General features: G+C 46.3%; 1 protein-coding gene and 1 long non-coding RNA gene across 2 annotated transcripts in view; one reads left to right on the top strand and one right to left on the bottom strand.

Moving 5' to 3' along the window:
- The window catches only part of LOC110508384 (uncharacterized), a 95,134-nt gene extending 91,708 nt beyond the window's left edge, over positions 1-3,426 (bottom strand). Inside the window, exon 1 of the mRNA XM_021588884.3 lies at positions 2,868-3,426. The gene's annotated coding sequence lies outside the window, so the exon portion shown is untranslated. The remainder of the gene's footprint in view (positions 1-2,867) is intronic.
- Positions 1-24,246, top strand: part of LOC149970689 (uncharacterized) — a 184,563-nt gene extending 160,317 nt beyond the window's left edge. The window contains exon 2 of the long non-coding RNA XR_016492917.1: positions 23,598-24,246. This is a non-coding gene — a long non-coding RNA (uncharacterized LOC149970689). The remainder of the gene's footprint in view (positions 1-23,597) is intronic.
- The last annotated feature ends 792 nt before the right edge of the window (positions 24,247-25,038 follow it).

Below are 25,038 nucleotides of genomic sequence, written 5' to 3'. Positions count from 1 at the left end.
ACTCTCCTTCACCGCAAGAAAACCGTAACAGAATCATCCACCACAACAAGACCAAGCGGCGTGGTGACAGGCAGCGGCAGGAGGAGCAGCGATCACAGGATTTCTGGACTTGGGAGGAGATATTGGACGGAAAAGGACCCTGGGCACAGCCTGGAGAATATCGGCGCCCCAAAGGAGAACTGGAGGCGGCGAAAGCGGAGAGGCGCTGGTATGAGGAGGCAGCACGGCGACGCGGATGGAAGCCCTAGAGTCAGCCCCAAAAATGTATTGGGGGGGGGGGGCTCACAGGGAGTATGGCTACGCCAGGTAGGAGACCTACGCTAACTTCCTGTGCTTACCGGGCGGCTAGAGAGACCGGGCAGGCACCGTGTTATGCTGTGGTGCGCACGGTGTCTCCAGTGCGGGTGCATAGCCCGGTGTGGTACATACCAGCTCCTCGTATCGGCCGGGCTAGAGTGGGAATCGAGTCAGGTAAGGTTGGGCAGGCTCGGTGCTCAAGAGCTCCAGTGCGCCTGCACGGTCCGGTCTATCCAGTACCACCTCCACGCATCAGCCCTCCGGTGGCAGCTCCCCGCACCAGGCTTCCTGTGCGTGTTCTCGGCCCAGTACCACCAGTGCCAGCACCACGCATCAGGCCTACAGTGCGCCTCGCCTATCTAGCGCTGCCAGAGCCTTCCTTATTTGGTCAGGCCAGGGTGTGACATGGGTTTATTTATGTGGTGTGTTTTGTCTTGGGGTTTTCGTAGGTATTGAGATTGTGGTTTAGTGGGGTTCTCTAGCAAAGTCTATGGCTGTCTGGAGTGGTTCTCAATCAGAGGCAGGTGTTTATCGTTGTCTCTGATTGGGAACCATATTTAGGCAGCCATATTCTTTGAGTGTTTCGTGGGTGATTGTTCCTGTCTCTGTGTTTGTTTTGCACCAGTATAGGCTGTTAGGTTTTCGTGTTACGTTTCTTGTTTTTGTATTGTTCGTTTTTTTTTCATCATTATTAAAGATGAATCTAAATTACCACGCTGCATTTTGGTCCGACTCTACTTCACCCGAAGAAAACCGTAACACTGTCTTTAGAGTTTCCACTTACTCAGGTAGTGAATCTTTCCCAAATAAATGGACAAGTTCATCTCTATTGAACAAAAGCAAATTCTGAAAATTCTGGAGCCCTATTTGAACAGTAAAATATAAAAACAATAGCCTAATGTCTGGCCAAAGTTTATGACGATCACTGGATTAGGTTGCCCATCAAAATATCTTGAATCATCCATTCCTGCATGGACATGTTAGATGAAACAACTTATTCATTGAATACCATCTCAGTTACACCTCCTAATAAAGCACTGTGATTGACTTTATAAAATGAATGTGCGAACAAATCATGGGCTGGTGCCATCAACTGAAAAAGTGTGTGTCACTAGTGCCACCAGGGGAAAATGTTAGTCTGGAGCCCTGTCACACACACACACACACACACTTTAATTTGCCAGGGTGCCAATCCAATCTAAAAAAAGAGAGACAGAGATGTCATGCCTGGAGAAGGGCTCTGGAGAGACATGCTATGGAACCAAGAGAGGTTTGTCAGTTCTTAGAAATGCTACAGTGTAAGTATGCAGTAGATCAGTACATTTTAGTGTGTGTGTGTGTGTGTGTGCGTGCGGTGCGTGCGTGCGTGCGTGCATGACATTACGTGGGTGGAGATAATAGCCTGGGGATAGAACCTGTGTTGTATGCAGGATTTAAGACCAAATTAGGACTTTGAAATAAAGTCTAAGTGTCTCCGTGACTCCTCATGCATCAGACAAGGTAACTAATTATTTGACCCCCCCCCCCCCCAAACAACCTCCTGTCTGGAAAGAAGACTGCATTTGTTTGTTTCAGTTGGTAATGTTGCTGAGTATAGCTCTGCTCTCATCCAACTTTCTCCTGGTGTGATTGTCAGTGTAAAAGTGATTCTGGGCATCACTTCATAATGAGAGAAACAGGAGCACAGCTCTCTGGGGTGACTCTCCTGCTTAAATCAACACAATGAGTGTAATGGGGTGAAGCACACACACACACACACAACAAGCTGGGAACCCCTGCTGCATAGTAAGAGGAATCCATTCATCGATATGCACCGTGAAACCCGCTGTGCATCCCTCCCTCCCACACACACACACACACACACACACACACACACACACAACTCTGAGAATAGCTGGGAATCAATTCTCTCCCGTTGATGACTATAAATATGCATAATTTTTCCATTATGTTTTAAAAGGGAGACCCAGTCCCTTCACACCCTCTTCAAGCCAGTCTACTAAACACAGGTCTTCAACATCTACATCTAGAACAGACAGGCTGCAACAAGCCTGGACAGGATGATGATGTCATGACTTAATTAATAACATCTTGATCTGCACCTCTCTCCTCTGCTGTCTGTCAGACTATTAATTGTGTGCTTCAGAACTGATGGGAGCTCCACTAACCGGGGGCATCTATTCATTCATCTTTCTGGTTTTAATTGTTAAGTAGCCTACGACACATGTTCAGAAGTTCAAACTGCACTGGCCTGACCTCTAAATCAGAATTATTGTGCACTGTGTATGAATTAATGAAGTGTTAACGCATTACATTTCGACCATTATCCGGGACGCGCGCAATAACCAAAGGAAAGAAACAAGTTCCTCACATCACTGACTGATTGTCTAGAGCACTTTGCTGAGTATGAATCATTGATCAGACAGGTGGAATCGCCTAGAATACTCTGACCGCTCTCATAGTGGCCCGTCACATCACTGACGTAACGCAGACAATGTTGATCAAAAGTAGACCACAAATGGAAGAGGTGTCAAACGGTAAAAGTATATCCCCCCAACAATTATACTCACTTAACCTCGCGGATGAATAGGTGGAGCGATGTTGGGCGGCATCCCGGTCGCTCTGTGTCTCTGCAAGCTCTTCAAATGAATTCACTTGGGACAACAAGCGCCTTGGATTTCATTCTCAGCAAAAAGATCCACCCCCTCACTCACTCACAACCTTCCCTGACTCTTCTGTGATATTATTAAACGCGAAAGCAGCATGACACTGTGCAAAACTGTCGGTTTTGTTGTTGCTTTTTTTCTTGCGTCCGTTTTTCCGTTTCTGCTGCCGAAGGGGCAGCTTATGTTTCTATTTCAGAGGATGCTTCTCGCCGCTACCAGAGGGGCTCGTCTCTCGGTTTCCCGTCCTGCTCCATCTGTGCTCGAGGTTTCTCGGTTACGCTGGACCATGTGATGGAGGCAGGCGTCCTACCCATTCGCTCCAACGGCCTCCTCCACTTAGCGCCCACCAACGGACAGCCTAAGAAATAACAAGAAGAGATCTAAATAAATCATATTGAGGATATGGGGACACGTATTTCTTGATGAATATACTCACCATAATAGCCTCTATTTAGTCTAGAATATTATAATTGTAAAACATTGGGGTAATAGCCATAAGAGAGGCACTGCTGCCTGGGCTACATAATACATAAAAGTGCATGATGTGAAACATTTATGAGCGTAGGTCTATATAAGGAAACCATTCACATTGCTTGTAGCCCTCAGCTAGTTACTGGTAGTTTCCCTTTCCCTTTATACTGGGCCTTTATGGGGGATGTGCAGTCAGAGAAAGAGAGAGAAAGATAGATAGAGAGAGCGCTAGAGATAGAGATGAAGGGACAGAGAGGAAGAGAGAGAGAGAGCTTGTGCCTATCTCTGTTAAACCAGATATCTAACATAAGAGAGGAGGGACAGAGTATTGCATGCTGTCCTATATGGAAAACAAATAATTCCTCTGAAGGCTCAGTTCAGTCATTGTGTCACTCTGTGTTGTTGTTTGTGTCACACTGCTATGCTTTATCTTGGCCAGGTCACCGTTGTAAATGAGAACTTGTTCTCAACTGGCCTTCCTGGTTAAATAAAGGTGAATCAAATAAAATAAATAAATTGAAGCATGCATCAACAAGGACAAACATGCACACAGTATAGCTCAATATAACCGTTGATTGGCAAAACAGTGATGTAGAGGACAGTTGGAAAAACCCTGGTGCATGAAGACTGTTAACACATGGGTGAAATATATGCTGCTCTTGAAGCTTGAATGGCCTCACAGTCACATGATAAATTGGTTGTCAGTGATCCGTGCACGCATGTATGAGTATGTGTGTGTGTTTAGGTAAATGTGCCTGTGTGTGTGTGTGTGTGTGTGTGCGTGTGCGTGTGTGTGTGTGTGTGCATGCGTGCGTGCGTGCGTGCGAGAGAGAGAGCGCGCAAAAGAAAGAAAGAAAGAAAGAAAGAGAGAGACTCTTAAGGAGAGAAAAGCCTCATCCCATTCTGCTTTTCAGAGCTCTTTGTGTTGTTTTTGGCCTAGAACCAGACTCTTGGGTTTCTGCTACAATGCAGGTCTCCTCAGAGCACCATGGTCCTGACTGGCCTGTCACTTTTTGTTAGTGTCTGTGGAGATGTGGGAGCGACAGTCCCCCAGGGCCTGTAGGGCCAGACTGGACACACAACAGCCAGTCACACAAATATACTGTGGCTACTAGAAGGTGTCAACCGATAGAGCTGTGACCCCGGTCCTCTGATATTGTGAGTGAGACATCTCACAGCGGAATTCACCAGAATCTCAAAGTAGCTTGAAGGAGACAGACAGGTCGAGTGGTGAATGAGGGAGGCCCTCCCATCATACTAAAGATTGACTCACCTGCCCTCTGATCATTCTCATGCCAAACTTCCTCACACTCTGTGGTGTTAGAGAACTGGGGTTACACAAGTTACATTCAGTTGTCTTTCACTTATTTGTTAAGACATCTCACAGTGGGATATGTCCAACTCTCATAACACACATGCTCTCTGAAGCCAAGCAGTCTCAAATCAACCCTCAGAAGCCCTGACACTGAGGACAGTACTGTAAACCCCAAGCCATTTCAAAGACTTTTAGTAAGTTGAAGTAAGTCAATGAAAAGTCATTATAACGTCAAATGTTTGTGGTACTGACTCAAAACTAAATGAGATGTCTCCAACTCTATTGTTTTAAGTTATGCTAACAAATTCATTGTTTTTCATATCTGTATTTTTGCATGTACATTGAGTGATTGATTGATTGATTAATTTTATGCTACACAAAGATGAACAACGTACATTTTCTAAACGAATCAAATCATTTAGTTCGATTTTTTGCACCCATTATTGAAGTGGTTGTTCCAGTTTAAATGGCTTAGGGAGTCTCCTCACACTGTTACTAACCCTGGCAATCAATATGAATGCAGGTTGCAGGTGAATGAAAATGTCAACTCTTTGATATCCTAACTCTGGCTGGATTCCAATAAGAATTACACATCATTTTGCAAGACTGATCTCCAATATCCATAGCCATGTAAGGGCTACCAAGATGAGGCCAGAGTGAAGAGTACGAGGCTGAGGGAAGGAAAAGCGTAAAGCAACACCCTTGGCCAGGGAGTCAACCTTCAGTGGTGCTTCTCCTGCTAGCATGAAGAACAACGGACAGTACCTGTTTTCTTGCAATGACCGTATCTCTCCCGGATCTGTTCCAGAGTCTCCTGTCCCCTTGATGGGGATTCCCTCTGAACGATAAGTCAGCTCCTACATTCAATACGCCCCGGGTCAGTAGGTTTTCTCTGCTCCACAGAATAATCAGATAATCGGTGTAAGAGCAGGAAGCGAGTGCCACCCTGATCGGTTGATGTACGCCACTACAGTCGTTTATTGCATCTCCCTCGTGAACTGCGCCCCAGCCTGTGAGTGGCCCATCTTTCCTTGGTCCCTAGAGACAGAAATAAAGGTCGAGGGGATCTTCCAGTGATGGAGACCCGATTGAAAGCGGAAGTCACCTCTATCTGGCAATTAAGGTGATGCCGTGTACACAGACGTTGTGCAAAAAATCCAGTGCTGTGTCACGACTTCTCCCGAAGTCGATGCCTCTCCTTGTTCGGGCGGTGCTCGGCAGTCGACCTCACCGGTCTTCTAGCCATCATTGATCCATTTTTAATTTTACATTGGTTTTGTCTTGTCTTCCCTACACACCTGGTTCCAATCCCATCAATTTCCTGTTGTGTATTTAACCCTCTGTTTCCCCTCATGTCCTTGTCAGAGATTGTTTGTTTTCATACTTGTGTTATTTGTATTGGTGCGCGACGGGTCCTCGTACCCACTTTGCTCTTATTTATGTAAGATGGTTTTGGAGTTGTGTTTTGTTAAGTTATTAAACTACTCCATTCTTACCAAGTTCGATTCTCCTGCGCCTGACTTCCCTGACACCTATACACACGCCGTGACATGCTGGAAGTCTCTCATCCTCAGTAGGCTGAGAGGTACTGAGATGGTGGACGCCATCAACCCCCGCACTCAGAGGCACGTCTTGAAATTGACCGAGCGTGCCCTGTGGAACAGGGAGAGGCACAGTCTTCCCAAAAGGGTTGCTTGATTAGAGAGAGAAAATCCAGCATTACACCTCTAGGTATTCTATTTTCCGTGTTGGGCGCCAAACAGCTCTTTTTCTGATTGAGATTGAAGCTTGGAGAGTTGGGTTACAAGGGAAGTTGTGTCTCCTACTGCTTGCTACTGGGATGGAGAGAAAAGCAGGTCATTGTCTATGTGGGCAGAGACTCTCAGCTCGTTGTTTCTCAATGGTGTTAGAGCTGCCACTACACACTTGCTGGAAGTTCAGGCAGCTGAAGCCCAAATGGGACAGTGAGGTATTCATAGGCCTTGAAAAGCAAACCTCAGAAACCTCCTGTGTGCTGGCAGGGTGTTTATGTGAAAATAAGCATCCTGCAGGTTGATTGAGGTGAACCAGTGGCCTTGACGAATAGAGCGAGACAGCCTGTTGAATGTAAGCATATGAACGTGAACTTCGTGAACGTGAGGACCAATAGGGCCAGAATGGAGCGAACCTCTCCCCCTTTTTTCGGGAACCAGGAATTACCGGGAGTAGAAGCCGAGGTGGCTCTTTGCCGCTAGTATCACCCTGATAACCCCTTTGCTTAAGAGAGAGGAGATTTCCTGCTCTAGTATGCGTATCACATTGCTAGTTGCTACTGATTCCAAAGTTCAGTTTAAAACGGGTGATTTTAGAGCGATCTTCAGTCTGTACCCCTTCGATACTGTGGATGCGCGCCTGTTCCCTACTCTGCTGGCGAGTCGATAGAGTCGCAGGTTGATAGACTGTTGCTCACTAGAGGCACCATAGCGCTGTCTGGTGGTGATGGAGTGAGTCTCCTTTTAATTGTATTTTTGCTCTCAGTCTTTGGCATGAGGCTTTTTTTATGGAAAAGGGCAGTGTTGCAACACTGGAACATGGGGACATTGCTTCATGGTGACTGACAATTAGTCTTCCTGCCCGTCCGGCTGCTTGAACTAGAACTGGGGGGAGAGCCGTGACCCTCGAGGGTAGAGTGGATTCCCTCTGTTTTCCATAAGAGCGAACGCATGAAAGTGGGTTGCTGAACTAAGGGAAGGTTTTTTGGAGCACAGATGTACCTCTCCCCGACAGTGGTGGTGGTGGTGGTGGGGGTTGTGCTCTACCCAAGATGAGCAGGCCAGAGCACGTGGTGAACTGTTGACTGCCCCTCCCTGCCGCAGTGGGCGTGCCCCTAGGTCGGTCACCCCTTCTTCCTTGCAGGGGAATCAAACGGGCATGACCTAGATCTAGATGACCTATGATGACCATGACCTAGATCTAGATGACCTATGATGACCATGACCTAGATCTAGATGACCTATGATGACCATGACCTAGTTCTAGATGACCTATGATGACCATGACCTAGATCTAGATGACCTATGATGACCATGACCTAGATCTAGATGACCTATGATGACCATGACCTAGATCTAGAAGACCTATGATGACCATGACCTAGATCTAGATGACCTATGATGACCATGACCTAGATCTAGATGACCTATGATGACCATGACCTAGATCTAGATGACCTATGATGACCATGACCTAGATCTAGATGACCTATGATGACCATGACCTAGATCTAGATGACCTATGATGACCATGACCTAGATCTAGATGACCTAGATGCGGCTGCATTGAAGGACCGTTTCCCCACTGTCAGCCCTTGTTAGGGCTCTGTGATTTCGATGCCTGCAGTGTCGCTGGGGGCTTCAAGTGGAAAGCTCTGGTGCCAGTGAATTACCCTCTCCCTGCCATGACAAGACTTTGATGTTGAGATGGTTGGCCAGTAACAGCTCGACCACTGGTGGCTTGTCAAGGCCCTCCGTGTCCTTGGAATTCATGTTGGCAAAAAGTCCAGTTTGGACCTTGCCAGTCAAAGGTTTAATCCAATTGCGTTTGGCTTCCGCCACGCAAGCTGGAACAGCTGAGAGGAGTTGTTTGCCTAGTACGGTGTGAGAACAGCTGGGAGGAGTTGTTTGCCTGGTACGGTGTGAGAACAGCTGGGAGGAGTTGTTTGCCTGGTACGGTGTGAGAACAGCTGGGAGGAGTTGTTTGCCTGGTACGGTGTGAGAACAGCTGGGAGGAGTTGTTTGCCTGGCACGGTGTGAGAACAGCTGGGAGGAGTTGTTTGCCTGGTACGGTGTGAGAACAGCTGGGAGGAGTTGTTTGCCTGGTACGGTGTGAGAACAGCTGGGAGGAGTTGTTTGCCTGGTACGGTGTGAGAACAGCTGGGAGGAGTTGTTTTTCTGGTACGGTGTGAGAACAGCTGGGAGGATGTTTTGTATGTTTTTTCTGCCTTTTTGCAGACATTAATGATCGAATATCTGTGATCTGCCATTGATGCCCCGCTAAGGGCGGAAGAGGGACGAGCGGCTTGCACTTCCTTGTCATCCATTCTCAATCTATACCCTGCTGTCCTCTTCCTCCTCCTCCTCCTCCTCCTCCTCCTCCACCTCCTCCTCCTCCTCTTCCTCCTCCTCTTCCTCCTCCTCCTCCACCTCAAATCAAATCAAATCAAATCAAATCACATTTTATTTGTCACATACACATGGTTAGCAGATGTTAATGCGAGTGTAGCGAAATGCTTGTGCTTCTAGTTCCGACAATGCAGTAATAACAAGTAATCTAACTAACAATTCCAAAACTACTGTCTTGTACACAGTGTAAGGGGATAAAGAATATGTACATAAGGATATATGAATGAGTGATGGTGCAGAGCAGCATAGGCAAGATACAGTAGATGGTATCGGGTACAGTATGTACAAATGAGATGAGTATGTAAACAAAGTGGCATAGTATAGTATAAAGTGGCTAGTCATACATGTATTACATAAGGATACCGTCGATGATATAGAGTACAGTATATACGTATGCATATGAGATGAATAATGTAGGGTAAGTAACATTTATATAAGGTAGCATTGTTTAAAGTGGCTAGTGATATATTTACATCATTTCCCATCAATTCCCATTATTAAAGTGGCTGGAGTTGAGTCAGTGTCAGTGTGTTGGCAGCAGCCACTCAGTGTTAGTGGTGGCTGTTTAACAGTCTGATGGCCTTGAGATAGAAGCTGTTTTTCAGTCTCTCGGTCCCAGCTTTGATGCACCTGTACTGACCTCGCCTTCTGGATGATAGCGGGGTGAACAGGCAGTGGCTCGGGTGGTTGATGTCCTTGATGATCTTTATGGCCTTCCTGTGACATCGGGTGGTGTAGGTGTCCTGGAGGGCAGGTAGTTTGCCCCCGGTGATGCGTTGTGCAGACCTCACTACCCTCTGGAGAGCCTTACGGTTGAGGGCGGTGCAGTTGCCATACCAGGCGGTGATACAGCCCGCCAGGATGCTCTCGATTGTGCATCTGTAGAAGTTTGTGAGTGCTTTTGGTGACAAGCCGAATTTCTTCAGCCTCCTGAGGTTGAAGAGGCGCTGCTGCGCCTTCTTCACGATGCTGTCTGTGTGAGTGGACCAATTCAGTTTGTCTGTGATGTGTATGCCGAGGAACTTAAAACTTGCTACCCTCTCCACTACTGTTCCATCGATGTGGATAGGGGGGTGTTCCCTCTGCTGTTTCCTGAAGTCCACAATCATCTCCTTAGTTTTGTTGACGTTGAGTGTGAGGTTATTTTCCTGACACCACACTCCGAGGGCCCTCACCTCCTCCCTGTAGGCCGTCTCATCGTTGTTGGTAATCAAGCCTACCACTGTTGTGTCGTCCGCAAACTTGATGATTGAGTTGGAGGCGTGCGTGGCCACGCAGTCGTGGGTGAACAGGGAGTACAGGAGAGGGCTCAGAACGCACCCTTGTGGGGCCCCAGTGTTGAGGATCAGCGGGGAGGAGATGTTGTTGCCTACCCTCACCACCTGGGGGCGGCCCGTCAGGAAGTCCAGTACCCAGTTGCACAGGGCGGGGTCGAGACCCAGGGTCTCGAGCTTGATGACGAGCTTGGAGGGTACTATGGTGTTGAATGCCGAGCTGTAGTCGATGAACAGCATTCTCACATAGGTATTCCTCTTGTCCAGATGGGTTAGGGCAGTGTGCAGTGTGGTTGAGATTGCACCTTAACCCTAACCCTTGTCATCTTCCTTCTCCGCTCTCTGGATGAGGTCGTTCAAACCCTTGCATTAGCGCATGACTCTCTTTACGCTGGAAAGGGAGGTCCCCTTCCCTTTCCCCCTTCTCCGGGGCCAAGCCCTGGAAAAGTGAGTGAAGGTCCTCAGGTAGCCATCCATGATGTTAGCCCATGAGTTAAGAATGGGAGACAAACCACTTTGGGATGCTCTGTGCACTCTCTAGTGGAGGGTGTTAGCAGCAAAAAACAACACAATGGATGCATGACCAGGGTCAGTCTAGTCAAGCCTGTACAGGGTTGAACTAAACCGGAGCGCGAACTAGTAATTCTAACCTTCCAGGTAGTAAAAGTAGTCAGTAGGATAGCTAGCCTTGCGGCGAACTAGCCAGGTGAGGCAGCAAAAGATAGGCAAGTCTCCGCAGCTAGCTACAACAGGAGATGAATCCAGAAAAGTGTGAAGCAAATTCTTACCCGAAGCAAAACATTTTCCTTTCGGTAAAGTCACCCAACACAGACAAGAGCTGATAACCCTGCGCTCAGCGTCGTAACCTCAACAGCACATCTGTGATACGAACAGGTAAACTTGAAAACAGATGAAGTTGCTGAGGAGAGCTGAGTAGAACTCTTCTGTGAGGAAGAGAAGGAGAATGATCAGAGGGCAGGTGAATGACTCTTTGGTATGAGGGGAGGGGCTTCATCATTCACCACTCGACCTGTCTGTCTCAGACAGACGAGTATGATTGGTCCTTCGGGCTACTTAGAGATCCTGACAAATCCCAGAGATGTTGAAAGGAATAATAGGAAGAGAGGCTCTATTAGTTGTCTTAAAGCCAGATTGGCTGATAGGATGGTGTAGAGCCCACACCCACACACATAGGCTGAATAGGCGGAAATTCCAGGCATTTCTCAGCTCTTACTCAAAAAGGGCATTATTCTCATTTTCACAATTTCAGTGTTATTTTGACCTCATGGTGTGGAAATATCATGAAAAAAAAACAGGAAATCCCGTTTTAATTGCACTGCCCCTTTAATTTCCTAATAGAGCTCAACCACAGACGCTATCCATGCTAGGCTGGGCTCAGCAGCCAGTACCACACACACAACAGGCCTTCTTTTAAAGAAACACTTTTTAAAGAATCACACGCTTCACATCCTTGCTTTTAACTTAACATGTGTTCTAAAAAACACATTACTGTGCATTCGGTTATTGTTACACTACAAAAGCACATGAGCAGAGTTCTGGATTGTGATGTATGTTTGTAGTCATTGTATTGACTCATTGGGTTGATTGTCCAGTATTCTGAAAACGCTGACAAAACACCCACTGCCCCCAAAAAACCAACCATATATATTAGTTGTAGAGACGGGCAGGCTACTGGGCAAAGTGACGAAGGGAGGGAGGGAGGGAGGGGGGGGGGGGAGGAGAGAGAGAGAGAGAGAGAGAGAGAGAGAGAGCAAGAGAGCGAGAGAGAGAGAGAGAGAGAGAGAGAGAGAGAGAGAGAGAGAGAGAGAGAGAAGAGAGATTTGAGGGAATGAGTGTGTGATGAAATGAGTAGTGAAATGTTCCCTTGCTCAGTGGGCAGAGGTGTAAAATATTTATCACGCTTGTGCAGAGGCAAGGTGGGAACCTGCCATGGCAAACAGAACCAGCCAGCAAGGCCTCTGAAAGAGACTGCTCTTAAAAGATTTTCTATTATGGGTCACACCACAACCAGACAGAACAGGACAGAACGCCAAGGTGGAGGAGAAGGAGGAAGAGGACAGCAGGGTATAGATTGAGAATGGAAGGATGATGGTCAGGGTTAAGATGGAGGAGGAGGAGGACAGCAGGGTATATATTGAGAATGGAAGGACAAGGGAGAAGGAGGAGGAGGAAGAGGAGGAGGAAGAGGACAGCAGGGTATAGATTGAGAATGGAAGGATGATGGTCAGGGTTAAGATGGAGGAGGACAGCAGGGTATATATTGAGAATGGAAGGACAAGGGAGAAGGAGGAGGAGGAGGAAGAGGAGGGGGAGAAGGAGGACAGCAGGGTATAGATAGAGAATGGAAGGAGAAGGGTCAGGGTTAAGGTGTAGGAGGAGGAAGAGGACAGCAGGGGTATAGATTGAGAATGTAAGGATGATGGTCAGGGTTAAGATGGAGCAGGAGTAGGAAGAGGAGGAAGAGGAGGAGAGCAGGAGGATAGATTGAGAATGGAAGGATAAGGGTCAGGGTTAAGGTGGAGGAGGAGGAGGAGGAGGAAGAGGACAGCAGGGTATAGATTGAGAATGGAAGGATGATGGTCAGGGTTAAGATGGAGCAGGAGGAGAAAGAAGAGGACAGCAGGAGGACAGATTGAGAATGGAAGGACAAGGGAGAAGGAGGAGGAGGAGGAAGAGGAGGGGGAGAAGGAGGACAGCAGGGTATAGATAGAGAATGGAAGGAGAAGGGTCAGGGTTAAGGTGTAGGAGGAGGAAGAGGACAGCAGGGGTATAGATTGAGAATGGAATGATAAGGGTCGGGGTTAAGGTGGAGGAGGAGGAGGAGGAGGAAGAGGACAGCAGGGGTATAGATTGAGAATGGAAGGAGAAGGGTCAGGGTTAAGGTGGAGGAGGAGGAAGAGGAGGACAGCAGGGTATAGATTGAGAATGGAATGATAAGGGTCGGGGTTAAGGTGGAGGAGGAGGAGGAGGAGGAAGAGGACAGCAGGGGTATAGATTGAGAATGGAAGGAGAAGGGTCAGGGTTAAGGTGGAGGAGGAGGAAGAGGACAGCAGGGGTATAGATTGAGAATGGAAGGAGAAGGGTCGGGGTTAAGGTGGAAGAGGAGGAGGACAGCAGGGTATAGATTGAGAATGGAAAGTTAAGGATCAGGGTTAAGGTGGAGGAGGAGGAGGAGGACAGCAGGGTATAGATTGAGAATGGAAGGAGAAGGGTCACGTTTAAGATGGAGGAGGAGGACAGCAGATATAGATTGAGAATGGAAGGAGAAGGGTCAGGGTTAAGGTGGAGGAGGAGGAGGAGGAGGACAGCAGGGTATAGATTGAGAATGGAAGGAGAAGGGTCAGTGTTAAGTTGGAGGAGGAGGAGGAGAACAGCAGGGTCTAGATTGAGAATGGAAGGAGAAGTGTCAGGGTTAGGCTGGAGGAGGAGGAGGAGGAGGACAGCAGGGTATAGATTGAGAATGGAAGGAGAAGGGTCAGTGTTAAGGTGGAGGAGGAGGAGGACAGCAGGGTATAGATTGAGAATGGAAGGATAAGGGTCAGGGTTAAGGTGGAGGAGGAGGAGGAGGAGGACAGCAGGGTATAGATTGAGAATGGAAAGTTAAGGGACAGGTTTAAGGTGGAGGAGGAGGAGGAGGACAGCCGGGTATAGATTGAGAATGCAAGGAGAAGGGTCAGGGTTAAGGTGGAGGAGGAGGAGGAAGAGGAGGAAGAGGACAGCAGAGGTATAGATTGAGAATGGAAGGAGAAGGGTCAGGGTTAAGGTGGAGGAGGAGGAGGAGAACAGCAGGGTATAGATTTTAGAAGGGAAGGAGAAGGGTCAGAGTTAAGGTGGAGGAGGTGGAGGAGGAGGAAGAGGAGGAGGAGGAGGAGGACAGCAGGGTATAGATTGAGAATGGAAGGAGAAGGGTCAGGGTTAAGGTGGGGGAGGTGGAGGAGGAGTACAGCAGGGTATAGATTGAGAATGGAAGGAGAAGGGTCAGGGTTAAGGTGGAGGAGGAGGAGGAGAACAGCAGGGTATAGATTTTAGAAGGGAAGGAGAAGGGTCAGAGTTAAGGTGGAGGAGAAAGAAGAGGACAGCAGGGTATAGATTGAGAATGCAAGGAGAAGGGTCAGGGTTAAGGTGGAGGAGGAGGAGGAAGAGGAGGAAGAGGACAGCAGAGGTATAGATTGAGAATGGAAGGAGAAGGGTCAGGGTTAAGGTGGAGGAGGAGGAGGAGAACAGCAGGGTATAGATTTTAGAAGGGAAGGAGAAGGGTCAGAGTTAAGGTGGAGGAGGTGGAGGAGGAGGAAGAGGAGGAGGAGGAGGAGGAGGACAGCAGGGTATAGATTGAGAATGGAAGGAGAAGGGTCAGGGTTAAGGTGGGGGAGGTGGAGGAGGAGGACAGCAGGGTATAGATTGAGAATGGAAGGATAAGGGTCAGGGTTAAGGTGGAGGAGGAGGAGGAGGACAGCAGGGTATAGATTGAGAATAGAAGGAGAAGGGTCACGGTTAAAATGTAGGAGGAGGATTAGGACAGCAGATATAGATTGAGAATGGAAGGAGAAGGGTCAGGGTTAAGGTGGAGGAGAAAGAAGAGGACAGCAGGGTATAGATTGAGAATGGAAGGAGAAGGGTCAGTGTTAAGGTGGAGGAGGAGGAGGAGGAGGAAGAGGAGGAGGAGGAGGAGGAGGAGGTGGAGGAGGACAGCAGGGCATAGATTGAGAATGGAAGGAGAAGGGTCAGGGTTAAGGTGGAGGAGGTGGAGGAGAACAGCAGGGTATAGATTTTAGAAGGGAATGATAAGGGTCAGGGTTAAGGTGGAGGAAGAGGAGGAGGAGCAGGACAGCAGGGTATAGATTGAGAATGGAAGGTGAAGGGCCGGGGTTAAGGTGGAGAAGGAGGAGGAGGACAGCAGGGTATAGACTGAGAATGGAAGGAGAAGGGTCAGAGTTAAGGTGGAGGAGGAGGAGGAGGAGGACAGCAGGGTATAGATTGAGAATGGAAGGAGAAGTTCAGAGTTAAGGTGGAGGAGGTGGAGGAGGAGGAGGAGGAGGAGGAGGAGGAGGAGGAAGAGGAGGAGAAGGACAGCAGGGTATAGATTGAGAATGGAAGGATAAGGGTCAGGTTTAAGGTGGAGCAGGAGGAGGAGAACAGCAGGGTATAGATTGAGAATGGAAGGAGAAGGGTCAGGGTTAAGGTGGAGGAGGAGGAGGAGGACAGCAGGGTATAGATTGAGAATAGAAGGAGAAGGGTCACGGTTAAAATGTAGGAGGAGGATTAGGACAGCAGATATAGATTGAGAATGGAAGGAGAAGGGTCAGGGTTAAGGTGGAGGAGAAAGAAGAGGACAGCAGGGTATAGATTGAGAATGGAAGGAGAAGGGTCAGGGTTAAGGTGGAGGAGGAGGAGGAGGAAGAGGAGGAGGAGGAGGAGGAGGAGGTGGAGGAGGACAGCATGGCATAGATTGAGAATGGAAGGAGAAGATTCAGGGTTAAGGTGGAGGAGGTGGAGGAGAACAGCAGGGTATAGATTTTAGAAGGGAATGATAAGGGTCAGGGTTAAGGTGGAGGAAGAGGAGGAGGAGCAGGACAGCAGGGTATAGATTGAGAATGGAAGGTGAAGGGTCGGGGTTAAGGTGGAGAAGGAGGAGGAGGACAGCAGGGTATAGACTGAGAATGGAAGGAGAAGGGTCAGAGTTAAGGTGGAGGAGGAGGAGGAGGAGGAGGAGGAGGAGGAGGAGGAAGAGGAGGAGGAGGACAGCAGGGTATAGATTGAGAATGGAAGGATAAGGGTCAGGTTTAAGGTGGAGCAGGAGGAGGAGAACAGCAGGGTATAGATTGAGAATGGAAGGAGAAGGGTCAGGGTTAAGGTGGAGGAGGAGGAGGACAGCAGGTTATAGATTGAGAATGGAAGGAGAGGGTTCAGGGTTAAGGTGGAGGAGGAGGAGGAGGTGGAGGAGGAGGAGGAGGAGGAGGAGGTGGAGGAGAACAGAAGGGTATAGATTGAGAATGGAAGGAGAAGGGTCAGGGTTAAGGTGGAGGAGGAGGAGGAGGTGGAGGAGGAGGAGGTGGTGGAGGAGGACAGCATGGTATAGATTGAGAATGGAAGGAGAGGGTTCAGAGTTAAGGTGGAGGAGGTGGAGGAAGAGGAGGAGGAGGAGGAGGAGGAGGTGGAGGAGGACAGCAGGGTATAGATTGAGAATGGAAGGAGAAGGGTCAGGGTTAAGGTGGAGGAGGTGGAGGAGGAGGAGGAGGAGGAGGAGGAGGAGGAGGAGGAGGAAGAGGAGGAGGAGGAGGAAGAGGATGACAGCAGAGTTGTAGTCTACCAGGCCTTTTTGCTGCAGCTCATGTTAATTGCTCTATCAGGCATTGGACATGGTCCTATTTATTCATTTTTGTTCAGTTCTTCTATGTTGCTCTTCATCCTGTTTATTATTTTGAAGATATTTGAAGTACTTGGCAGAAAAACACAGCTCCTGCATTAGAGAATTCCCCCTGTGGAGGGCACTGCAGGGTTTCCGCTGAGTCTATCTCTCCTCACATGAGGAGATATTGATCAGCTCACAGCCTGTGGTCTCTGTCAGTCAGCTGATGCCCCACACGCTGTACATGAGCTGATTGGCTAAGAGCAACTACAGTGCCTTGCGAAAGTATTCGGCCCCCTTGAACTTTGCGACCTTTTGCCACATTTCAGGCTTCAAACACAAAGATATAAAACTGTATTTTTTTGTGAAGAATCAACAACAAGTGGGACACAATCATGAAGTGGAACGACATTTATTGGATATTTCAAACTTTTTTAACAAATCAAAAACTGAAAAATTGGGCGTGCAAAATTATTCAGCCCCTTTACTTTCAGTGCAGCAAACTCTCTCCAGAAGTTCAGTGAGGATCTCTGAATTATCCAATGTTGACCTAAATACCTAATGATGATAAATACAATCCACCTGTGTGTAATCAAGTCTCCGTATAAATGTACCTGCACTGTGATAGTCTCATAGGTCCGTTAAAAGCGCAAAGAGCATCATGAAGAACAAGGAACACACCAGGCAGGTCCGAGATACTGTTGTGAAGAAGTTTAAAGCCGGATTTGGATACAAAAAGATTTCCCAAGCTTTAAACATCCCAAGGAGCACTGTGCAAGCGATAATATTGAAATAGAAGGAGTATCAGACCACTGCAAATCTACCAAGACCTGGCCGTCCCTCTAAACTTTCAGCTCATACAAGTAGAAGACTGATCAGAGATGCAGCCAAGAGGCCCATGATCACTCTGGATGAACTGCAGCTGAGGTGGGAAACTCTGTCCATAGGACAACAATCAGTCGTGTATTGCACAAAGCTGGCCTTTATGAAAGAGTGGCAAGAAGAAAGCCATTTCTTAAAGATATCCATAAAAAGTGTTGTTTAAAGTTTGCCACAAGCCACCTGGGAGACACACCAAACATGTGGAAGAAGGTGCTCTGGTCAGATGAAACCAAAATTGAACTTTTTGGCAACAATGCAAAATGTTATGTTTGGTGTAAAAGCAACACCCTGAACACACCATCCCCACTGTCAAACATGGTGGTGGCAGCATCATGGTTTGGGCCTGCTTTTCTTCAGCAGGGACAGGGAAGATGGTTAAAATTGATGGGAAGATGGATGGAGCCAAATACAGGACCATTCTGGAAGAAAACCTGATGGAGTCTGCAAAAGACCTGAGACTGGGACGGAGATTTGTCTTCCAACAAGACAATAATCCAAAACATACAGCAAAATCTACAATGGAATGGTTCAAAAATAAACATATCCAGGTGTTAGAATGGCCAAGTCAAAGTCCAGACCTGAATCCAATCGAGAATCTGTGGAAAGAACTGAAAACTGCTGTTCACAAATGCTCTCCATCCAACCTCACTGAGCTCGAGCTGTTTTGCAAGGAGGAATGGGAAAAAATTGCAGTCTCTCGATGTGCAAAACTGATAGAGACATACCCCAAGTGACTTACAGCTGTAATCGCAGCAAAAGGTGGCGCTACAAAGTATTAACTTAAGGGGGCTGAATAATTTTGCACACCCAATTTTTCAGTTTTTGATTTGTTAAAAAAGTTTGAAATATCCAATAAATGTCGTTCCACTTCATGATTGTGTCCCACTTGTTGTTGATTCTTCACAAAAAAATACAGTTTTATATCTTTATGTTTGAAGCCTGAAATGTGGCAAAAGGTCGCAAAGTTCAAGGGGGCCGAATACTTTCGCAAGGCACTGTAGCTGGTCCTGCACTGGCTAAAGAGGTCCGATGCATGCCCTCGCATCCCTATAAATGGACGCACTCCTGATGGCTGTTGCCTTCAGTGCAGATAGGTGGATTTACAGCAGTGTCTTCATGGAGTGTGTGGGTCTAAGTGAGTAGTGGTTATTCCTGTTATGGCCGAGATGTGTTTACTATTACTGTTAGTAGTAGTTTCTCTTAGTACTCTCTGTATGTTATTCCTGGGTTATATTACATGTTCAGGTAACATGTTTCTTTATATTTAGACAGTCCTTTTCTATACAGTTACTGTTATTTAATGTATAGTTTATTCATTATTTATATTTTTCTGTACTTTCACACCATTTCCATGTTCATACCCCTGCTATGCAATGAAGTTTGCTGTGAGTGTTAACTCTCTGTGAGGTTGCCTTATTTCTTTGTCCGGCAAAGGTTTTCAGTGAGTCACAGACCAGTCAAATAGGAGGATATTCCCTCACAAAGTGGTCCTTCGAGACGGATTTGTGGTTTACCGACACTGTGATGGCAACCTCTGGAGAGTACACACAGAGCTAGCCTTTTGCCCTTCTGCGGTCCAGAGCAGGAGAGACGAATCTCAGCCTTTATGCAGTATTACCCTTTAGATTATGTGTCTTTTGCACTGAGGACACCTCCCCACACGGATTATGCCCCCTGTTATTGTCCAACAGAGCATTCAATTAAATATCTTCGTATTAAATATCTTCGTATTATATACCCTGCTGTCCTATCTTCCCAGGTTTCCAGGGCTTCCTCTCACAGGCTGGTGAGCTTGAACAAGGACATGCACCTGCAAGTGTAGCTGCGGCCACAGAATAATGAGTAATGGCAAGGACTGTATATATAAATAGTAGGCTATTGCACAGCAACTCACAAGAGCAAGGACTGTATTTAAATATATAGGACATAGGAAGTAGTAAACAGTGACTGATGATTGCAGACAATATCAGTAGTAACATAATAATAACAGGAATGAGAACTACATAGAATACTGCCATTCTATAACATATTGCAATGATAAGAACACCGACTTTATTTACGCATCCCATGCACACATGTCCACCCACTTTCTCAGACTGGAAAAACATTGTTCGGGCCAGGCTGATACTTACAGCTTGAGAGAGCATGCAATGGACCTGACTGGCCAGGGCTGGGCTAGCTAGGAGCGTCTGACCAATCACAGGATGCATGCTCAGTGCATCGGCAGAGTGTGGGGTGCATGGGGACAGTCTGATTGGCTGATTTAGTCCTAACGTGCCCTGGCAGGGGGATTCTGCAACACCTGCTATCATTGGGGTTTTTCAAAATTGCAGCTGACTTTAAAGGCGAGTCAAGACTGACTGATTTAAAAAATCACCTCCCATGATTACAGCAAATTTGAGATCAGAATTGTCACATCAACAGTGTTAAATGAAAATGATTTGTCACCCACAAACATAGTATTAAACTAACACTAAACTAACAACCCCAGAGTGTTGGTCCCTAACACCATGGGTGTTGCAAATTCCGACTTAAATGAACACTTTATTAGAGTTGATGTGGTTACACTTTTTTACGTTAAGGAATAATGTAGTGTGAAGGTATTTTTTGGGGGGTGGGGGTAACATCGTAGGTTGTAAAGCTGTATTTGCATATTTCCCAGCATTCCTTTCAAGTGAATGTGAGAGAAACCTACCCATGACTGTGTTTGTCAGTGGCAGACACATGCTTGTTGAGTTGACTACTATTTAGTTTTACACCAAGTGATTGCCTAAGTGAATGTGTTTGAAGAAAAAGTAAACCAATTATGACCATATTATACTTTTCTACAGAGTTAAAATACAGTGCTTGTGCCAACTGAGAAAAATGGCTTTAAAGTTTTTTTTGTTATCCAGACAATTCTTTCATCTTATTGTGAAATTATTTTTTGTGCATATCAACTATAACCATTGATATGACCCTTAAAATGTAGATACTGCACTCTGCCTTTGTATTGGCTTAAAAAACTACATGGTTAATGCAAAGTGCATTATCTACAATCTCAATGTGTTTATCCGACTTGTTGTTTTTCTAACTACATTCCAACTCTATTTCATGGTTTAATGTGGTTATGTTTTCATCTTTTGAATATTGTGTTGTAGTAACCCTGAAGCATCTTTTCACATTTGGTTGGACAGCAAATAAACTTTAAAGCGATTTTCTCAGTTCCCCTGTTTGCGTAGCTCTTTGCCTTTGTATGGCAGAGCAGGTAACTGCAGCCAAAACAAGGTGGAACAAATCCAGAGTGCAATCATTTCAGTTACTGCCGTTTACCTTGGTTTTTACTTGGATGTTGTAGTTAGTGCAAATTTCACACACCATTTTCTCAGAAATGTAACATAACTGAATAAGGACACTTTCTCACAAGATAAACAACACAAAGATTCCTTGATGTCCTTCCAGACTCCTTCTGCCTACCCAAGGACGCCAGAGGACAAAAATCAGTTAACCACCTAACTGAGGAACTCAACTTAACCTTGCGCAATACCCTAGATGCAGTTGCACCCCTAAAAACTAAAAACATTTCTCATAAGAAACTAGCTCCCTGGTACACAGAAAATACCCGAGCTCTGAAGCAAGCTTCCAGAAAATTGGAACGGAAATGGCGCCACACCAAACTGGAAGTCTTCCGACTAGCTTGGAAAGACAGTACTGTGCAGTACCGAAGAGCCCTTACTGCTGCTCGATCATCCTATTTTTCTAACTTAATTGAGGAAAATAAGAACAATCCAAAATTCCTTTTTGATACTGTCGCAAAGCTAACTAAAAAGCAGCATTCCCCAAGAGAGGATGACTTTCACTTTAGCAGTGATAAATTCATGAACTTCTTTGAGGAAAAGATTATGATTATTAGAAAGCAAATTACGGACTCTTCCTTAAATCTGCGTATTCCTTCAAAGCTCAGTTGTCCTGAGTCTGCACAACTCTGCCAGGACCTAGGATCAAGAGAGACGCTCAAGTGTTTTAGTACTATATCTCTTGACACAATGATGAAAATAATCATGGCCTCTAAACCTTCAAGCTGCATACTGGACCCTATTCCAACTAAACTACTGAAAGAGCTGCTTCCTGTGCTTGGCCCTCCTATGTTGAACATAATAAACAGCTCTCTATCCACCGGATGTGTACCAAACTCACTAAAAGTGGCAGTAATAAAGCCTCTCTTGAAAAAGCCAAACCTTGACCCAGAAAATATAAAAAACTATCGGCCTATATCGAATCTTCCATTCCTCTCAAAAATTTTAGAAAAGGCTGTTGCGCAACAACTCACTGCCTTCCTGAAGACAAACAATGTATACGAAATGCTTCAGTCTGGTTTTAGACCCCATCATAGCACTGAGACGGCACTTGTGAAGGTGGTAAATGAAATTTTAATGGCATCGGACCGAGGCTCTGCATCTGTCCTCGTGCTCCTAGACCTTAGTGCTGCTTTTGATACCATCGATCACCACATTCTTTTGGAGAGATTGGAAACCCAAATTGGTCTACACGGACAAGTTCTGGCCTGGTTTAGATCTTATCTGTCGGAAAGATATCAGTTTGTCTCTGTGAATGGTCTGTCCTCTGACAAATCAACTGTAAATTTCGGTGTTCCTCAAGGTTCCGTTTTAGGACCACTATTGTTTTCACTATATATTTTACCTCTTGGGGATGTTATTCGAAAACATAATGTTAACTTTCACTGCTATGCGGATGACACACAGCTGTACATTTCAATTAAACATGGTGAAGCCCCAAAATTGCCCTTGCTAGAAGAATGTGTTTCAGACATAAGGAAGTGGATGGCTGCAAACTTTCTACTTTTAAACTCGGACAAAACAGAGATGCTTGTTCTAGGTCCCAAGAAACAAAGAGATCTTCTGTTGAATCTGACAATTAATCTTAATGGTTGTACAGTCGTCTCAAATAAAACTGTGAAGGACCTCGGCGTTACTCTGGACCCTGATCTCTCTTTTGAAGAACATATCAAGACCATTTCAAGGACAGCTTTTTTCCATCTACGTAACATTGCAAAAATCAGGAACTTTCTGTCCAAAAATGATGCAGAAAAATTAATCCATGCTTTTGTCACTTCCAGGTTAGACTACTGCAATGCTCTACTTTCCGGCTACCCGGATAAAGCACTAAATAAACTTCAGTTAGTGCTAAATACGGCTGCTAGAATCCTGACTAGAACCAAAAAATTTGATCATATTACTCCAGTGCTAGCCTCTCTACACTGGCTTCCTGTCAAAGCAAGGGCTGATTTCAAGGTTTTACTGCTAACCTACAAAGCATTACATGGGCTTGCTCCTATCTATCTCTCTGATTTGGTCCTGCCGTACATACCTACACGTACGCTACGGTCACAAGACGCAGGCCTCCTAATTGTCCCTAGAATTTTTAAGCAAACAGCTGGAGGCAGGGCTTTCTCCTATAGAGCTCCATTTTTATGGAACGGTCTGCCTACCCATGTCAGAGACGCAAACTCGGTCTCAACCTTTAAGTCTCTACTGAAGACTCATCTCTTCAGTGGGTCATATGATTGAGTGTAGTCTGGCCCAGGAGTGGGAGGGTGAACGGAAAGGCTCTGGAGCAACGAACCACCCTTGCTGTCTCTGCCTGGCCGGTTCCCCTCTTTCCACTGGGATTCTCTGCCTCTAACCCTATTACAGGGGCTGAGTCACTGGCTTTACTGGGGCTCTCTCATGCCGTCCCTGGAGGGGGTGCGTCACCTGAGTGGGTTGAGTCACTGATGTGGTCATCCTGTCTGGGTTGGCGCCCCCCCCCCCCCCTTAAGTTGTGCCGTGGCGGAGGTCTTTGTGGGCTATACTCAGCCTTGTCTCAGGATGGTATGTTGGTGGTTGAAGATATCCCTCTAGTGGTGTGGGGGCTGTGCTTTGGCAAAGTGGGTGGGGTTATATCCTTCCTGTTTGGCCCTGTCCGGGGGTGTCCTCGGAGTGGGCCACAGTGTCTCCTGACCCCTCCTGTCTCAGCCTCCAGTATTTATGCTGCAGTAGTTTATGTGTCGGGGGGCTAGGGTCAGTTTGTTATATCTGGAGTACTTCTCCTGTCCTATTCGGTGTCCTGTGTGAATCTAAGTGTGCGTTCTCTAATTCTCTCCTTCTCTCTTTCTCTCTCTCGGAGGACCTGAGCCCTAGGACCATGCCCCAGGACTACCTGACATGATGACTCCTTGCTGTCCCCAGTCCACCTGGCTGTGCTGCTGCTCCAGTTTCAACTGTTCTGCCTTATTATTATTCGACCATGCTGATCATTTATGAACATTTGAACATCTTGGCCATGTTCTGTTATAATCTCCACCCGGCACAGCCAGAAGAGGACTGGCCATCCCACATATGCTCTCTCTAATTCTCTCTTTCTTTCTCTCTCTCGGAGGACCTGAGCCCTAGGACCATGCCCCAGGAATACCTGACATGATGACTCCTTGCTGTCCCCAGTCCACCTGACTGTGCTGCTGCTCCAGTTTCAACTATTCTGCCTTATTATTATTCGACCATGCTGGTCATTTATGAACATTTGAACATCTTGACCATGTTTTGTTATAATCTCCACCCGGCACAGCCAGAAGAGGACTGGCCACCCCACATAGCCTGGTTCCTCTCTAGGTTTCTTCCTAGGTTTTGGCCTTTCTAGGGAGTTTTTCCTAGCCACCGTGATTCTTCACCTGCATTGCTTGCTGTTTGGGGTTTTAGGCTGGGTTTCTGTACAGCACTTTGAGATATCAGCTGATGTACGAAGGGCTATATAAAATAAATTTGATTGATAAAACAAATACTAGAAAGTCTGATTTCAGTCACTACCAAAATGGTAGTTTTTGCTTTTGTAGGGCAGCATACATGTCATATGGCCTTTCGTTATGGCCTAGGTTTGAAAATCTGGGATCATGGGCAAAATAACACCTGCAAGTCACAATAAACTGGTTTGAAAAGTGATCCGTTATTCCTTTCAGAACCCAGCCAGAGAGAGGATAACCAACAAATTGAATATTTTATCACCAACCACATGCATTCAGAACAACTGCTATGGTGGAGGAGTATACAAACAAGACCACCTAAACCATGTAAACTGCAACAACCATCTCAGTAATGGGTGCAATATATCCAACCCCTTATAGATTGGATTCGTTTTGAAAAATGCAAGTTATTTATCTTGGTATAGTATAAGATGAATTAATCAATGTGCATGCAGAAACATTGATATTTACATTTTCTTTTCTAAAAGTCAACCTGCAACAAAGCACTCTGAGAAGAATGATAATAAGGCCCTTCCCATGTCTTTCTCACTATGAACGAGTTAACGGAAATGAGCTCAACATAGTCGAGTAACAACAACACCATGCAGTGTTGATTCCACTGTGATTCAAATAACACTTCATTTATACACCACATGTGGTGGACATTTCAATCCAACTTGTGTTAACCTCACTAGAATCAACACTTTTTACCTTTAACACTGAGATTTTCACACTGGCAAATTTGCTGTTATACATAACGGTGTTGATCCTCTCAGAGGTAGGCCTTGTCTGCAAGATCCACGGCAACGGCCTACCTCACAAGGTAAGGTA

The sequence above is a fragment of the Oncorhynchus mykiss genome, chromosome 28 (genome assembly GCF_057628025.1).
Source record: "Oncorhynchus mykiss isolate SJ-2025 chromosome 28, ASM5762802v1, whole genome shotgun sequence".
Classification (NCBI taxonomy): domain Eukaryota; kingdom Metazoa; phylum Chordata; class Actinopteri; order Salmoniformes; family Salmonidae; genus Oncorhynchus; species Oncorhynchus mykiss.
The sequence above is the reverse complement of the archived record's forward strand: the minus strand, read 5'-3'. Positions and strand labels throughout refer to the sequence as shown.